Below are 11,906 nucleotides of genomic sequence, written 5' to 3' on the forward strand. Positions count from 1 at the left end.
AGAGATGATGTTATTTGAATCTGTAAGGGTCTGAATGAACAGCACACACTCTGCTGGGGTTACTCAGCACGTCAGGCAGCATCCTTAGGAGAAATAGAACGGTCAACGTTTCAGACTGGAGCACTTCATCAACACTCTTTCCCTCCCCCAAAGCTTTGACCGTTCCTTTTCTCCCATGGACTCTGCTCAACCTGCTGAGTTCCTCCAGCAGGTTGTGTTGATGCCTCAGGAGAGGATTCCGGTACCTCTTGCCTCCAATGTGTCTCCAGGCTCTGAGGGAGGAGGTATTCCCTTGCTGATGTATGGGGAAGGAGGGGTGACCTACAACATAGTCCAGATGGAGATGAGGAGCAATTTATCCTGTGGGAGGGTCATAAATCCTTGGAATCAGATCAGATCCTATTTATTGTCGTCTAATAAAACAGAGATGTCACATTGCACAAAATTGCCTTTAGTCTATCCTCAGGCAGACAGAGAGTCGCCATTACTGACACCTTGTGCCCCCTACAGTACGAGAAAGAGAAGCAAAAGAGAGTCCCTTCAGAGTCGCCGAGTGTCCGTGGATTCACCTCCCGCAGCCTCTGCAGCCGCACAGACACCTGTTTGATCCATCGGTCGCCTGAGTTCCAGATCCAAACCTCCAACATGATCAGGAAGCCTTCGGGAGCCCTTCTTGCCCTCAGCTCCCTCTTGAATCCTAGCTCCTTTAATTGGCTGTTTAAAGCCTGTGTGAGGCCGATGGCCCTAGAACTGGGTGATTGGACCCGGCGGAGCAGTGCTGTGCCTCTGCTCCCCACTCTCCAGGTCCACATCAAGAGCGGTGCTGTTACAGTAGCTCCACCAGCACCTGCTAGTTTTTCCCCTCCCTGGAACCCTCTTCCTGGAGAGTTTTGGAGGCAAAGTCATAGACAGGATGAGATTATAACATGGTAGAGTCCAGAGTCTGTTACCCTTGATGGAGGCGTCTGAAACTCGAGGGTATAGTGTCTGAAGGAGAGAGGGGGAGTTGTAGAGGGGATCTGAGAGGTAAATGTTTCCTTGGTGTCGGGAATAAGCTGCCAGATGAGGTGATGGAGGCAGGAACAGGACATCTGGACAGGTCCTCGAAAGGGCTGTGTATGGAGGTAGGGGGGATCAGTGAAAGTGGCCAGGACAGACATAGAGGGCTGAAGGGCCTGCTTCTATGCTGTACAACTTGATGACTAATGCAGCTTAAATGACTTTTAAACCAGATGAGGACCGGGGTATGGAGAGAGGGCAGGGAATTAGTGTAGAGGCCAAGACTGAATCAGCTCAGACCTTCTAAAATGGTGAAATGATCCCATCCTGTTCCATAATCTTTGCTGCAAGAATTCTAAAGCATTTAATCGGTCTTAGAACCAGAGAACATGACAGCACAAAAACAGGCCCTTCAGCCTGTCTAGTCCATGCTGAACTATTATTTTGTCTAGTTCCATCATACAGCACCCTGGCCATTCCTCTCCCATCCATGTGCCCGGCCAAATGTTTCTTAAATGTTAAAATTGAGCCACCTCACCTCAGCTGGCGGCTCATTCCACACCCCCACCACTCTCTGTGTGAAGAAATTCTCCCTCACGCTCCCCCTAAACCTCTTCCCTTTCACCCTGAACCCATGCCGTCTGGTTCTTGTCTCGCCCATTTGGAGTGGGAAAAGCCTGCTTGCATTTACCCTGACGATTCCCCTTATCACCTCTATCAAATCTCCCCTTTTTGAAATGTGCTGTGGTGTTGTTGGGCGCTATAGGAATGTAAACCTTGCCCTTTCAAAGGAAATGATCGAAGAGCTGTAGAGATCGTCTGTAATGTTGGCCCTGGGGAGCACAGGCCACTCTTGGCAGGGGAAGGGCGTGTACAGGGAGGATCCTATAAACCTGAATAATAGATTCCGTATTGTTCCAGTTGGAGAGTCTAATCTTCTGCCACAGACAAGGTCAGACAGCAAAAATAAGCTGACATGCAGCCCAAGTGTGGAGGTTGTGAAGTAAGGCCAAGGTTTGCCCGCTACATTCTCTCCCACCAGTTCTACACAGCATGTGCTGGGCTGCACCCACTCACTCCTCAACTCCAGCTGCTGGAGACCAGCTCATGAGAACCAGGTATTGGAGACGGGATTTGAGAGGGTGCTGAGGGCAAGAAGGGCTCCCGAAGGGCCTCGGGTGCTTCTTGTCGGAGGTTCAGATCTGGAGCTCGGGCGGCTGATGGATTGAATGGGGGTCTGTGCAGCTGCAGAGGCTGTGGGAGGTGAATCCATGGACACTCAGTGTCTCTGAAGGGTCTCTCTTGTTACTTTTTAAAATAAAAAAAAATTAATTGGGCTGCAGGGATTCATGGGCTGAAAGGGCCTGTTACCATGCAGTATGTCTGAATTTAAAATTAAAAAATGTAGACATACAGCTCAGTAACATCCCCTTTTGGCCCACAAGTCCATGCTGCCCAATTACACCCGATTGATCTCCACCCCGGTATGTTTTGGCGGGAGGGAGGTAACCGGGGAAAACCCACGCAGACACGGGGAGAACTTACAAACTCTTTACAGACAGTGGCGGATTTGAACACAGGTCACTGGCGCTCTAATATCGTTGTGTTAACCATGTTTGGAACTCGCTGGTGTAATCAGATGCAGTCACTGTGTTCGAGAGGCATTTCAACATTCAACAGGGAAGGGGAAATGGGGTCAGCGTGGATGGGATGAGGCCATGGGGGATATCCTGCCTCTAACTACACCTCCCCCGCCAAATGCATCACCCCACACCTGGCAACAATGATGACGTTCCAAAGGCATTTGGGCAGATCTATGGATAGGAGCGGTTTAGGATGATATGGATCAAATGGGACCAGGCCAGAATGTCACCTTGGTCAGCATGGATGTGTTGAGCTGAAGGGCCTGGTCAGTGCTGTGTGATTCTGAGACAATCAGGTTTGAATTCCATTTGCAATATTAACCAGCTGAGCAAGATGGTTCTCAAGTCTTGGACCACCTTCCTGTCCTCCTCACTCCCACCACCCCTCTTTGTGTCTTATTCATGAATTATTGTTGTATAAACAAAATGTGGCACACAATTTGTTTTCCTGTGTTGGCCCAGAAAGACACACACAGAGGTGGCGCTGGTCCAGTGCCCCGACCAAGGAGAGGAGGAGAAGCAACGGAGTCCCCTTCAGACATCCCACCACCTCCTGCTCCTCATCAACCTCCATAGTTCCAGGGAAAGGTTAAACAGGTCAGGATTGTATTCCCTGGAGCATAGAAGAATGAGGGGAGATTTGATAGAGAAATTTAAATTATGGCAGTGTCGGATTTTTCCACTGAGGGTGGGTGAGATAGAAACCAGAGAACGTGGGTTAAGGATGAAATGGGGAAAATTTTAGGGTTAGGGTTAGAGAGTGGTGGGGGTGTGGAATGAGCTGCCAGCTGAAGTGGTGAGTGTAGGATTAATATTGACTTTTAAGAAAAATTTGTACATTAATGGGAGAGGAATGGAGGGTTATGGACAGTGCAGGTAAGTGGAACTAGGCTAAATAATAGTTCAGCACAGCATAAATGGGCTGAATGGCCTTTTTTCTGTGTAATATTGTATGACGTTCTTTCTCGTCCAGCGGTGACCCTGATGTCCAGGCATCCAAGTCTCCTTCCTCGTTCCCTAGTTCCCAACTCCCCGAAACGATCAGAGAGCTGTCAGTGACCGAGGCCCTTCGGGATTCCTGCTGGTCATCGGCCCAGTCACTGAATAGTGAGGTGAGAGGCTGCAGCAAGCGATCAGAGCTGAGTCGTGGCAGATCCCACAGATGCCCAGCATCCTTGTTGTCCAACATCTGCCGAACAGGAGTTGAACCTGAGTGAAAAAAGGACAGGTATCTGAATTAAAGGAAGGGGAAGGGGAAGAGGAAAGGTAAGAATTGATTTTGGCTCTGGGAAAGGGGACAGAGGGAAAGGGGAGAGAGTGAAGAGAGAGAGAGAGTGAGAGAAAACTAGAGGAATGGAGATGGGGGAAGGGGGAAAGTGGTGGTGGGGGGGGTTTAACGAAAGCCAGAGAAGTTGATGTTAATGCCATCCAGTTGGAGGGTGCCCAGATGAAAGATGAGGTGTTGTTCCTCCAACCCTCACTGCCCTGTTCCACACCTCCCAGCACATAGGTTAGCAATCCTCCACCTGTCCACAAGGTGGAAGCAAATGCCACCATGTGCCCTGCACAAAGACTTGCATTTCTGGAGCATCTGTCACATCCGCTCAGGATAGAACCACGAAACACTACAGAAACAAGTCCTTCTGCCCATCTCATCCTTGCTGAATTATCATTGTGCCAAGGCCCACTGACCTGCACCCAGACCTGTTGAAATTTCTCTTAAATGTCTAAACTGACCACCTCAGCTGGCAGCTTCTTCCACACCCCCACCACTCTCTGTGTGGGAAGAGGTTTCACCCTGTGTTCCCTTTAAACATTTCCCTTTCACCCTTAACCCATGTGCTCCAGTACTTGTCTCCCAACCCTGCTTACATTTACCCCATTTATACCCTTCTCTCAAATCTCCCCTCATTCTTCGACGCCTCAGGGAATAAAGTCTGAATCTGTTGAAATGTTCCCTGTGAAGGTGGCAGAGAACGTGTGGGGAGCTCTGACGGAGGAGGGGTTGGAACAATGGCGAAGGGTTCAGGTCCAGAACTGCCTCTCTCCATGGATGCTGTGTGACCTGTTGAGTTCCTCCAACAATTCTGCCTATTGCCTTCGAGATGCTGTCAGATGCACAGCAAGATCCCACAAATACATGCCTGGAGATTCACGCCTTGCATGAGCCCCACTCCTGGTTTGTTCAGGAAGGCATTTCCCTCATGTAAAGCACCATGGACCTTGGGGAGGTTTCCTCCCTCATCAGGCTCCTGAACGAGCCCCACAGCGGGGCTGATAAGCGGCCCATGCTTGGTGCCAGTTGATCTTCCTTTTTTTCAGTGTATCTCAGTAAATTATTCCCTTTAACATGGCATGAATGTTAGAGCTAACCAGTTAGACTGCTTGCAGAAGAACTTTTCTCACTGTTCTTGGTATTTTGTGACAAAAAAACCTCAGACGTAAAGCAGAGTGTGAATGTGCAGAGACATCCAGCATGGACAGGCCCTTTGGCCCATCGAGTCTATGGTGACCTTCAACCACCATCCTGTTTTAGTCTCCCCAAATTCCTTGATTTAGAATCCCCAGATTCTCCCCCTCAGCCATGAACAGATGGGGAGGGAGCAATTCACAACTGCCGATTAACTCACCGACCCGCACGTCTTTGTGGCATGGGAGGAAACTGGAGCAATCTGGTTGGGGGGGGAGTGGGTGGAACCCACACAGTCACAGGGAGAGCATATGAACTCCACACAGACAGCTCTGGAGGCCAGGACTGAACAACACTGACATCCTTGAACTTACCGTTAGCAAAACCAAAGAGGTGATTGTGGACTTCAGGAGGAAGTCAGGGGAACACGACCCAGTCCTCATCAAGGGCTCAGTAGTGGAAAGGGCCAAGAACTTCAAATTCCTGGGTGTCAACATCTCCAAGGATCTGTCCTGGAGCCTTCATGCTGATGCAATCACAAGCAGAAGACTCGCCAGTGGCTGTACTTTGTGAGGTGTCTGAGGAGATTTGGAACGTCATCGAAGACTTGTAAACTTCTACAGGGGGACCATGGAGAATATTCTGGCTGGTTGCATCACTGCCTGGTACGAACACTCGGGACAAGAATAAAGTCCAGAGGGTTGTGAACTCGGTCTGTGACATCACAGGCACCCGACTCCACTCCATCGAGGACATCTTCGAGGCGGTGTCTTAAAAAAGCAGCCTCTATCGTCAAGGACTCCCACCACCCAGACCATGCCCTCTTCACTCTGCTACCATTGGGGAAAAGGTACAGGAGCCTGAAGACGAGCCCTCAGTGGCACAAGGACAGTTTCTTCCCCTCCGCCATCAGATTCCGGAATAATCAATGAACCAAAGACACTGCCTGACTATGACTTCTTGTGAACAATTTTTACTTATTTATGAAGTTTTGCTCTGTGATGCTGGCACAAAACAACAAATTTTGTGACTTGTTCACGATAATAAATTCTGATTCTGATACTGAAGCCAAGTCTGAGGAGCCCTGAGACAGCAGCACTACCTGCTGCTCCAGTTTCCATCCCCATCCCCGTGATGTGCCGGTCAGTGGATTGAGAACCCTTGTGAATTATTCCCAATGGCAGGCGAGAGACCAGAAGAGAAAGGCGTCAATGGGTGGGAGGAGCAGGTGGAGAGGGATGTAGGAATGGAACAGATCGTCAACACCCGAGGGAGATGTCTGCAGGCTGCAAGTGTACTGGAGGGACCCAGCAGGTCACATAGTGTCCGTGGAGAGCAGCAGACAGTGAGCATTCCAGGTCTGAGAAGGGCCCAGTTACCCAGTGAAGGGCTGAGGCCCGAACCATAGCTGCCTATCACTCTCCATGGGTGCTGCCTGACCTGCTGGGTCCCTCCAGCACCTTTGTTGATTGGCCAGTTCCCCAGCAGACGCCGACTCCTTGTTTACCTCTGTGAGAGAGGAGGGTGTTGTGCTTGAAAAGGAGGACACACCAGCAGAGATTCAATGGACTGAAGGTCCTGGCTCTGTCTTGACATCCTTTGAAATTCCCTTTGGTGCTGTGGCCTGGAAATTGGAACTACTCCAGATCCCCAGGCCCTGGGATCTGGTTCCCACCGCCCGACCAAGTTGAGAACTATTTATTTATATTCCCGGCTGGCCCTGCTCAACATCAGAGGTCCCCTCTCTCCTTCCCATGGTAGGTTCTTTCTTTCCTTCCCCTGTGACCCACCTACAACTCAGTCTCCTGAATCCCTCATGCTCCCACCTTTGCCCCCTGCCTATGAACCACTCTCCTCTATCTCCCCAGCTTCGTGGGAGGAGCACGTGATTGCAATTCATCACATTTATGGTGGGGCCAGTGGCTCTGAACACCAGCAGCATCTGTGAGTTCATTAATAGTTTCAGCGAGGATTAGACCTTTGAACTGTGCATGCAGGCTGTCCACAGTCCTCTGCACTGCCAGACTGAGACCACCCACAAATTGGAGGAGCAGCATCTCATCTACCAACTGGGTCCCCTCCAACTGGATGGCATTAACATCGGTTTTCATTAACCCCCCCCTTCTTCTCCTATCCCCTTCCCCCAGTTCCGTCTTTTCCTTCCCTGTCTCCATTCACACAAACATGATAAATTCTCACCTCTCCCCTCATCATATCCAATGAACCCCTTGTGTTGGTCTGGATTTCTCCCCCAGCCGCACTGCCTGAATCCTGAGATTTCCTGCTTCGGGTTCATTCTGCTTCTTCCTTGAAGAAGGACTCAGGCCTGAAACGTCGGCAATAGATCTTTGCCTCCTATGGACGCTGAAAAGACCAGCTGAGTTCCTCCAGTATTTTGGTGTGTTTTTACTACATCACAGCATCTGCAGATTCTGTGTTTCACACAGGAACAGGCCCCTCAGACCATGTGTCTGTGCTGGACATAATTCCAAATCGAAGTAAAATTCTGCTGCTGTATTTGATCTATAGCCCTCATAAGATGTAGGAGCAGAATTAGGCCAATCGGCCCATTGAGTCTGTTGTGCCATTCTATCATAGATTTAAATTTAGACATACAGCAGGGTAACAGGCCATTTTGGCCCACAAGTCCATGCCACCCAATTAACTTACAACCCCTGGTACATTTCATACAGTGGAAGGAAACCGGAGCCCCCGGGGAAAACCCACACAGACACAGGGAGAACGTACAAACTCCTTACAAACAGCACAGGATTCGAACCCCATCCGGTCAAGATTGCTGATACTATAACAGCGTTACACTAACCGCTATGCAAACCGTGTGGCCCTGTGAGTGGGGAAAAAAAGGTCAAGACCCACAACTTGAATTGCTCCCATTCTCCCCAAATATTTTGATGACTCACGTAAGCGATTAAATGCTTCAACTGTCAACCTTGAGTGTTGCTTCTTAACTGTTAAATTATATCTTTAGATGGTTCAGAAATGAGTTTCAAGACATGGATTTTGCTATGAAGGCAGTTCTTTACAATTCAGTCGCAAGACAGCATTTCAGGAAACATATTTAGTCCCCTTTCCCAGACACCTGACCTAGGTATTTCCCCTCCCTCCCACCCCACCCCACCCCACCCCACCCCACCCTTCACAGTAAAAGGACAAGTGAAGAACTATACAGTTACAATTAGTGCAAGAAAAAGTGACGTTTCAATAGTGCAGACAGATCTTTGTTCTGGAGTGGTTTATGATTGAGGTTAGGTTGGTACGGGGAGGTTCAAGAACCCAGTAGCTCTTAGAACAAAACTGTTCTTTAACCTGGATGTTCTGGACCTTAATCTTCTGTACCTTCTGCCTAAAGGAGTCAAGACACATCTCTGACCCACATTAAACAGCGTTTACATCTCCCTCCCTCTTGCTCTAGCTGGCCTCATCCATTTAACAAGTAGATGGCTCTGGAAGCATTAGGAGCCCCTGATCTCGCCCTCTCAGAGGTATTCCCTGTGTCCAATTCTCCCCCCCCACCCCACCCACCCCACCCACCCCCTCTCTGCAATAACTTATTTAACAGGTTTATTGTCACACTTTACCTAAAATGGGTTCTTCGTCAAGCAGTCTAGCATGTCAACTCTAACATTCGTGTAACCATAGAAAGTAGAAGAACAAAATTTTCAGGGTGTGGGATTCCAATGAAAAGGAAGGTCAGTGAGCACCAAGCATGGTCAGCAGGAGAGCACTGTTTTGGGGTTTATTCAGGAGTCTGATGGATGCAGGGAGGAACTGTCTTTCACACTCTTAAACCTTCTCCCTGATGGGAGGAGGGAGAAGAGAGTGTGTATGGGGGTGATGGGTCCTTCTGTGGGTCGGCTGCCTTTCCCAGGCAGTGGGAGATGTAGACGGGGTCCATGGAGGGGAGAGAACTTTGCCTGATGTTCTGAGCTGCGTTCACCACCATCTGCAGCTTCTCCTGACCTTGAGCAGAGCAGCTCTTGTCCCATGCGGAGATCCACCCGGCAAGTCTGGTTTCAATAGGGTCTCCGTAGAAATTGTTGAGGGACAGGGGGATATGCTGAACCTCAGTGAGAAAGTGGAGGTGTTGGTGCTTCCTTGACCAGCACGTCAACATGCTTGTCCCAGGTCAGGTCATTGGAGATGTTCATTCTTAAGAACCTGAAGCTATTGACTTTGGTTCTGGGGAGAGATTGGACAGGTTGGGGAGGGGGTGGGGGTGGGAAACTGATAGAGGTTTATAAGCAGCCAGAGGAGATGGTGGAATCATTATGTTTAAGATTTAAAATTCCTTTATTGTCATGTAATAGTACAGAACATGGTATATTACATGAAATTTCCTTCTGCCTGGTGTAAGGCAAAGAGTCACCATTAGTGTTGCCCGACGCCCCTTACAGTACGAGAGATAGAGAAGGAAAAGAGAGACCCTTCAGAGTCACCGAATGTCCGTGGATTCGCCTCCCGCAGCCTCTGCAGCCACATGGACTCCTGTTCGATCCATCGGCTGGCCGAGCTCTAGATCCCAACCTCCGACACGATCAGAAAATCTTCAGCGCCTGAGGCTCCTGGACCTTCTTCCCTGATGGTAGCAATGAGAAGAGGGCATGGCCTAGGAGTTGGGGGTCCTTGAGGATGGAGGCTGCAGTCTTGTGATTTTCCTTAATGGAGTGAAGACTCCATGATGGTGCTGGCCAAGCTCACAGCTCTCTGTAGTCATCAATAAACATGATTTTGCTCTTCTCTCTAGTACACTTACCAACATTCAAGCAATTCATCCTCTGAGTGAGCTGATGTGGGTGGAAATTTGATATTTGCAGCATTCCTGTCTGGAGCTGGGGTTTGAGATGGTGCAGTGACTTTGCATGAGACTTGTTGGTCTGGAATAATTTATTGGCTGATTTTCGATTCCTGAACCCAGCCCAGAAAACTGTTTTCCCAAAACAAAATTTTTATGGAACTTTTAACCAAACCACATCATTTCTCCCACAGCCAAATGTGTTCTTAAAATAACTAGACACACAAGTCTTTCTGGATGTAGAGACTTAAGCAAACAGCCAATCTGTTGGGCATTTAGTTTGCAAATTCCTCAATGCAATCTTCAAAACTTCTCTACTGTCAGAGGGAGGCCCAATGTAAACGAGGGGAACAACACTTCGGATTCTACCTGGACAGTTTGCAGGCCAAAGGTGTGGACATGGAACTTTCCGATTTCAGTGCCCCTCCTTTGCCTTCCATACACCTTCTTCCTATCCCCTTCCCCTTCTCTTTGTCCTCTTTCCCATCCATCCCCACCAGCCCTCATCCATTCCACCCCCCCCCCCCCACTTTGGTTGCAATTGCTTCCACTTCCATCTCATGGCATGGTTAACGTAGCAGTTAGTGTTATGCTGTTTCATCACCAGTGACCCAGGTTCGAATCCTGTGCTGTCTGTAAGGAGTTTATATGTTCTCCCTGTGTCTGAGTGGGATTCCTCTAGGGGCTCCGGTTTCCTCACACCCTTCAAAAGCTTACCGGGGAGTTATAGATCAATTGGGATATTTGGATGGCACGGGCTCTTGGGCTGAAAGATTACTGTACTGTATGTCCAAATCTCCCCACTAGATTCTTCTGCTTCTCCCCCCTCCCCAACCCAGTTTGGTTCCATCTGGTTTCCCTTCATCCCACTGTTCTTACCTTCTCTTCCGATCAGGTCCCAGCACAGGCAGCCTTCATCCTCAATCCCCTCCCCGTCCCCATCTCCCCATGTGACTCATTCCCCTCCAGCTGCCGCCTTTGTTTCTCATGGCTCTCACTCCTTTGGCATCTGCTAACCCTCTGCCTTAACAACCCAGAACTATCGTGTTGGAAATAACCCTCTGCTACCGGGCATTAAGGGGCTGAGATCGAGAGGGAGCCTATCAAACAATGGGGGGTGGAGGGGAGAGTAAATGCAAGAGGCCACAGTGGTGGAAGTGAGAGAAATGTGTAGATTTGGCACTAAGGACGTGAAATTTCTACAGCGGTGTGGTGGAAAATGTGCTGACCGGCTGCATCTCTGTCTGGTATAGGGACACCAATACTCCTGAGCGTAAAGCCCTGCAAAAGGTAGTGGACACAGCCCAGGTCATCACAGGCAAAACCCTCCCCACCATCGAGAACATCTACAGGGAACGCTGCCATCGGAGAGCAGCAGCAATCATCAAGGATCCACACCACCCAGCACACGCTCTGTTCTCGCTGCTGCCATCAGGAAAGAGGTATCTGTGCCACAAGACTCGCACCCCCAGGTTCAGGAACAGCTGCTCTCCCTCCACCATCAGACCCCTCCACAACAAACTCCATCAGGGACTCATTTAAGGACTCTGACTTGTGCAATTGATGGATTTTAAAATTCTCTCTGAATTGCTCAGTCAGTTTGTTTACATTCTTTATCTGCTTACAGTTCCTTATTTGTTTCCATGTGTGCGTTGTGTAGAGTTTTTTTTTTGCATTACCAGTTAGTGATAATTCTGCCTCACCCACAGGTAAAAGAATCTCAGGGTTGAATGTGACATTGTGTCTGTACTCTGACAATAAATCTGAAAGACTGATGTTTGCTTTTGTAAATAATTTATTGTAAATAAAAGTTTAATTTTGGAGAGAAAATAGTTGTAGGTGCTGGAATCTTGAGCAGAAACTCAATGAGTCAGGCAGCATCCATGGTTGGAAATAGTCAGGCAATATTCCAAGCCAGGACCTTTAATGAGATGAGGATAAAATGACGGATATAAAGGGGAAAGGAGCTGGGGGAGGGACCCAGAGATGGTGGGCTACAGGACAGAAGGTGTGAGGGTTGGGGATCTGCTAGAGGGAGGTC

General features: G+C 49.1%; 1 long non-coding RNA gene across 1 annotated transcript; it reads left to right on the forward strand.

Moving 5' to 3' along the window:
* Nucleotides 1–1,964: 1,964 nt before the first annotated feature.
* LOC138742795 (uncharacterized) lies at nt 1,965–11,640 on the forward strand. Its single transcript, XR_011344411.1, has 2 exons — nt 1,965–2,117; nt 11,119–11,640. It is a non-coding gene; the product is annotated as an uncharacterized lncRNA (long non-coding RNA).
* Nucleotides 11,641–11,906: the final 266 nt, after the last annotated feature.

The sequence above is a fragment of the Narcine bancroftii genome, chromosome 9 (assembly GCF_036971445.1).
Source record: "Narcine bancroftii isolate sNarBan1 chromosome 9, sNarBan1.hap1, whole genome shotgun sequence".
NCBI classification, from domain to species: Eukaryota; Metazoa; Chordata; class Chondrichthyes; order Torpediniformes; family Narcinidae; genus Narcine; species Narcine bancroftii.